Genomic DNA, 7053 nt, shown 5'->3' with positions numbered 1-7053 from the left:
ACAGAAAGACAAACTTCATATGTTCTCACTCATTTGTGGGAGCTAAATTTAAAACAATTGAACTCATGGAGACAGGCAGCAGGAGGATGGTTACCAGAGGCTGGGAACGGTAGTGGGGGCAGGGGTAGGAAAAGGGGATGGTGAGTAGGTACAAAAATATACTTAGATACAATGAATATGATCTCATATTTGATAGCACAAAAGGGTGACTACAGTAAGCAATAATTTGTTACACATTTTGGAATTACTGAGGGGGTATGATTGAAATGTTAGTAACACAAAGAAATGATGAACTCTTAAGGTGATGGATTTACCCTGATGGGAGTATTACACATTATGTGCCTGTATCAAAATATCTCATGTACTCCATCAATATATACACCTACTATGTACCCATAAAAATTAAAAATAAAAAAGTTAAAAATATAAAATATACATGATATAAGGTTGATCACCTTTAAAAAAAAAGTTGCCAGAGAAAACAGTGGGACAGAGATAATATTAACACTGATTTATCATCAGAGACAAGTCAGCCAGAAGACAATAGAGCAAGATTTTTAAAGCCTCGAAAGAAAAAAACTGTCAACCTGTAACTGTATATCCAACACATATATTCCTCAAAACACAAAATATAAATACATTTTTTACTCTACAAGATCTACTCTACAACAAATGTTTTAAAAGTTCCTCAGGCTGAAGGAAAATGATACCACATGTATCACATATAGTTCTAGACAAAGGAATGAAGAGTTTCAGAGGAGGTAAACATTTGAGTATACATAAAAGATTTTTCTCCTCATTTTTTAATCTCCTTAAGAGGTAACTGACTGTCCTAAACAAAATACTAACAATGCATATATTTAAAGAAACTTATAACCTACTTCCTCCTCTCTATCCTTCAAGCAAGCTATTGTTATATTTGTGATACATTTTATCTAAATGTATGACAAATATGAATACACACATACTATGGAGGCTGAAGGAAATATTGACCTTGTCAAACCAGAATTGCCTAAAAGCATTTGTTGTTTTAGGGCAGTAATGGTTAAGAACTTGGGCTTGGGGCCAGTCACAGTGGTTCACGCCCAGCACCTTAAGGAGGCGGAGGTGGAAGGATTACTTGAGGCCAGGAGTTTGAGACCGGCTTGGGCAATAAAGTGAGACCTTGTCTCTACAAGAAATCGCAAAATTAGCCAGATGTGTTGGAATGTGCCTGTAGTCCCAGCTAATATACAAATATACAAAGCAAATATATATGGTTTTGTATGTAAATGGAACTTCTTGAGTGCTTTCTATCCTTACTACCACTGAAGGTGAAATTGCTACTGCTCCTTTAGGGGACTAGAACTGGCTTCTCTTATTGGGTTGTGGTAGCCAAGCACTGTGTGTGTGTGTGTGTGTGTGTGTGTGTACATATGTTTGTCTGTAGAGTAAATCATGCTTTGTAGTTTGGTATTGGAATTCTCTGCTCACTGACACTTGGCTTAAGCCTTCTTCCTCCTTGAGGTCTCATCTTAGTAGAAATTAACGTTTGCCCTTTTTGTTCCACAGAATCAGGAGTTGGAGGAACATCCAGTAATGGGTACAGAGAAATGGAGCAGAGAGCAAGAAGGAGCAGAGGGAGAATAACAGAGTGCCTGAGGCATGCAGACGATTCAGGAAGGGACTAACATTAGGTCTGAGTTATACGAAGGTATTCACGTTGCAAATCGCCTATGAACAGCCTCCATCCCCTGTGGGACCCAGCTGGGACCCATAGTTGGGACAGCAGAAGTGAGTTAGGAAGAGATCAGAGCTGTAGACACCAGAATATGACTGCTCTCATAGCAGATTAAGACAGAGGTTGACTTCTGTTAACATGATAAAAATTGTTTTTCTTCTTTATTTCATAGCATTTTACTCTAGGGAATTTAAGATGCTAGAGAGACACCATAAGCCTAGTGCACATCACACAGCACCACTATAGTGTGGAAAGTTGTCATTGAGTATTGCCATCGCAATGGTCTCAGGGTTCAAACCAGAACATTGAGTGAAAGAAACCATGCTCTAATGAAGTCCTCTCAGAAACCAGCAACCCTGGCAATTCAGCTCTCTGGGCAAACAATAGAGCAGAGTCATCAGGACCACCCACCTAGGTGTCTGATGATCCTGGGTTTCAATCCTACCTATGCCCTTCACTATCAGTTTGACTTTGGGCAACTGGTTTAACATCTCTGAGTCTCAATTTTCTCATCTATAAAATGAGGATGATAAAATGCATACTTTTTAAAAAAGAGTACTTACTGTCAAGTACTCTACAAGTATTATCTCATTTTATCCCCGCAACAGCTAGATACTATTATTATTCTATTTTATAGGTGTGAAAATAGAGGCTCAGAGCAATGGGCTGTCATGTGTCGGAAGTCACAAGGCTGGTAAGTGGTACATCCAGGAATGGACCCTGGGCATTCTGACTCCAGAGCTCTGCTTTTAACTATTAAGCAAAACTGCCAGATAAAGCTCTCCTGAGTATTAAATGAGCTGATGAGCTCAATAGTGCCTGGCACATTTTGATTCTTTCCTAAATGGTAATTATCAAAATGAAGGTTGAGTGGAATCCAAATCTCAAGTCACGACAAATCTGGGGTTAATGTGAATTCTGTAGCAACATCCAGGGCCAAGTCTAAAGCTCAGGCATCCTCACTCTCAGAGAATCTGTAAACAGAAAGTTCTCAAAGAAAAATACAAGTTTCCTGGGGTGTCAGAGATCATTTATACAGAAGCTGCCTTTTGCAGCATGGGAACAGATCAGAGAGTAGGAAAGCAACGAACTGGAGAATGTCCTGGCCACATCGTCAGAGCTCCTTTGAAAGGGAGCATCCTGACTCCCAGCCCAATTTGTCCAACAGGAGAGAACAGAAAGCCGGGAGCTAAACGAGTGCCACACCTCTGGCGCATGGATTTTGCAGGATGCTAGGTAATGCTAGCATCATTTCTCCATTTCTCCATCATCCCCCACCCAATCCCCATCAGGTCCTAAGCCTTGTCTCTTTTGTTCCCCACTCCACCACTGCTAAGAACTGTAAGCTGTCCAGTGTGTGCACTCAAACAACACTAGCTGAATGCATTACATGAAAAATGGTATGAAGATAAAGATATATTAGGGACCAGAATGGAAAATTGTCATACCTTTTTTAAAATAGAACACAGGACTTCAAAGAAACTTCAAAAATCTGATACGGGCTTTAAACTGTCTGCACAGATTACAGTTCAAACTCTCAGAACTGTTTTCCCTGGCATTTTTAACTCCTTAAAAATTTTAATAAAGTATGCATAAAATTTACCATTTTAACCATTTTAAATATACAACTCAGTGGCATTAAGTGCATTCACATGGCTGAACAACCATCACCACCATCCATCCACCGAACTCTTTCACCATCCACCCACCAAACTCCTTCACCATCCCAAACTGAAATGCCACACCCATCAAACACTAACTCCCATTCCCTCCACATCCCAGACCCTGGGAACCATCATGCTACTTTCTGTCTCATGAATCTGACTTTGCTAGGCCCCGCTAATAAATGGAATCATACAATATTTGTCCTTTTATGTTCGGTTTATTTACTTAGCATAATGTCTTCAAGGTTCATCCATGTTGTAGCATGTCAGAATTTCATTTCTTAAGACTGAATACTATTCCACTGTATGCTTTATACCACATTTTGCTTATCTGTTCATCCACTGATGGACATTTCAGTTGTTTCCAGCTTTGGCAGTTGTGAATAATACTAATATGAAAACGAATGTACAAATATCTGTTCAATTTCCTGCTTTCACTACATCTGGGAATATATATCCAGAAGTAGAAATGCTGGATCATGTAGTAACTATGTCTAATTTTTTGAGGAGCTATTCCTGGCATTTTTTTCTGTTATATTTTCAGAGTCAGTTCCTACTTATTTGAACAGTTTATTTTGCCTCTCCAGTGTTCTATCCTACATTTATCCTAAATGACCTCTCTTTTGCTGGTCCCATCTTTCATTTACAACCAAGATTATTTAGAAACATGATCTTATGTCCCACAGTACTGATTTTTCCCAAAACAAAACATTAGAGCTGTTTGGAACAAACTGCCATTTCCCAAGTCATAAGGTCCATTAGTTTAAAAGGTTAAGAATCCATGAATTTTTTTGGGGAAAAAAAGCAGTCCTTCAAATCAGTACCAACATACCAGCTTGTTATGAAAGACAGTCCCTGACTTACAAACGTCTCACTTAGGAACATCCCTGACATGCAAAGAGCAGTGGAAACCAGGAGTCTGACTCCTCCTGGAAGTACCTGGAAGTCTCCACCTGCTGCCATGGGGATGGTGAGGATCTTGGACTTTCAGTGGTTAGCAGGGACAGGTAAAAAAAACCCACCTCTTCTCCACTTTCATCTTCCTTCTTCCTTCTTGACACCAGAACTATGGCAGTGCCATCCTTGCTGTGGCTACCTGGCATCACAGTGAGAGCTCCTGTTCTCACTGGAAGATTGAATCACTTCGGAAGCAGAAGAGTGTGTGCTGGAACACTGCACGATTTTGCACACAGAAACAATGCTCTTTCACATCTAGTCATCAAGTTCTGCACATTCCATCTCCTAGCCACCTCAAAATCCATCTTTCCTCTTTGCCTTCTCTACCTGGGGTCAGAATCTCATCTGGGCCACTTCAATAGGCTCTGAACTAGTCTCCTCCACAGTGGGGATTTCTGGCCCATCCTGCACACTATGGAGCTCTATCTCGCACCAGCTCAACATCATTATCATCACCAAAGACCTGAAATAACAATGTTCAAGGGAGACCTTAACGGCCCCACACCTCTGTTGGGTGAAGCTTCAGGACAGCCATGTCTTCTGACTTCTAGTCTGGTCCGCATTTTTTTTTTTTTTTTTTTTTTGAGACAGAGTCTTGCTCATGTTGCCCAGGATGTAGTGCAATGGTGTGATCTTGGCTCACTGCAACCTCCACCTCCCGGGTTCAAGCGATTCTCCTGCCTCAGCCTCCCGAGTAGCTAGGATTACAGGCACCCGCCATTAGACCTGGCTAATTTTTGTATTTTTAGTAGAGATAGGGTCTCGCCATATTGGCCACGCTGGTCTTAGACTCCTGACCTCAAGTGATCCGCCCTCCTCAGCCTCCCAAAGTGCTGGGATTACAGGCCGGCCTGGTCTGCACTTTTCTCATTGGTTGCCTTTTATGTCAACATGGCTCTCAGCTAAATGGGAGAATGAATATAACTGATACCATTTATATATGAAGGTCAGCAGTGGAGGGGAAGGATGTTAAAGGGAATAAACTGCACGTATGAAACCATCTCACCACCTTTAGTCACCTGGTCAACACTGGTGTAGTACCCATTTTCTTCTCTTCTTCTTCTCCCTTTTCCAGGATGGTGTTGAAAGTGTTGAAAGTGGAGCAGTCAGGATACTTCCTTCTCAAATCATCACACTTCTTTCTTCTTTACTACACTTCCTAGCCACCATTTTCACCATTTAAGAGGAGGAGATTCTTCAAACCCTTTCCACAACTAAATCTTAGAATGCAATTGTGAAACTGCACTTGACTTTCCAGATATTTGAGGAAGCTTCCTGGTTCTTGCTTTATAATCGTGGTCTACTACCCTCACCCTCCTTCCCTGAAATTTCCCTATCTAAAACAACGACAACAAAACCTGTTACAGATATTTTTGTAAGTAGCCTTAAATTCTTTTAAAAGTATTATTATGGTTTTTTTTTGTTTGATAGAGACAGGGTCTATGTTGTCCAGGCTGGTCTCAAACTTCTGAGCTCAAGCGATCCTCCCACCTCAGCCTCCCAAAGTGCTAGCATGACAAGCTGAGCCACTGTGCCCAGCCTTAAATTCTCTTTAAGACAAGACAAAAGTATGTGTTAATCAAGTTAGAATTCAGGTGACCATTTGTCTCAGTTTGCCTAGGACAGTCCCAGTTTATGCCTATTCCCTTGCATAACTTTTAAAAGAGCTCTTCCTTTTACTCTCAAAAAACAAAAAAAAAAAAAGGTCCAGTTTGGAGGATAAATTATATGCTGACCCTAGTTTAAAACACACTTTGACTTTCTAGCATAGTGCTTTCCAGGTGATATTATGCTTTTGCCCACATCATTGCATTTTATTTACATAACTACTCTGCGAAGCAGGAAGGGAAATACTTGATCTCTATTAAATAAAGGAGGTAATCAAGGCTTTGAGGGGTACAGTGGTGACTGAGGTCACACACTCAGGGCCAGAACCTAGGATTCCTGACTTTAAGTCTAAAACTGTTTCAGCTGTGGATCACTATGTCCAAATGTCTGAGTAATGGCAAACTTCACTCTCCTTTGGTGATCTGCTTGGCATTGGACTTAGAAGTTTAGATACGTTCACCCTTGCCTAGAGACTGTTCTTCTACATATAAAGCAAGCAAAGAGATGGAAGAATTATTAGCTAAACAAAAAGAGGCTGTTAGTGAATCCCGGGCCAAATGACATATATCTTCTACCGGATCTAATTACATCAGATTACTTGAATCTTACATCGGGCCAATTAGGATATTTCCATTTAAGAAAAGAAAACCAACGATCAATAATGCACGCCTACTCTTGCAAAGAATGCAAAGAACATATAAATGGGTTCTGGTCAGACTTACAGATATATCTTCCTATAATTACACACTAATTCTTTCTTAAAAATATTTCCCAAACCAGCAAAATTCTACCCTCCTTGGTAAGCGGCAAAGAGACAACACGGGAAACAAAACCAAACCCTAGACCATTTAAAGAAAAAAGCACAGTGCTTTGTAAAATCTTCGGGGTATCCCAGAGGTGCTGAAAGCGTGGCTACATCAATAAATAAACGCCCACTCTTTGAGCCTCCTGAAAAGGCGGCCACATGACAGACAGGTTGGGAACCTAGCGCCCCTCCTTGCCTGTGCCATGACAGACAGGTTCAGTGTGACTTGCCAAGGATGGCTCCAAGCAGCTGGGCCGTCCAGCCTGCCCGCAGCAGAGGGTTGGACGCCTCAGGGCCAG

The sequence above is a fragment of the Mandrillus leucophaeus genome, unplaced genomic scaffold, assembly GCF_000951045.1.
Source record: "Mandrillus leucophaeus isolate KB7577 unplaced genomic scaffold, Mleu.le_1.0 Scaffold331, whole genome shotgun sequence".
Lineage (NCBI taxonomy): Eukaryota > Metazoa > Chordata > Mammalia > Primates > Cercopithecidae > Mandrillus > Mandrillus leucophaeus.
Note: the sequence above shows the minus strand (reverse complement) of the source record.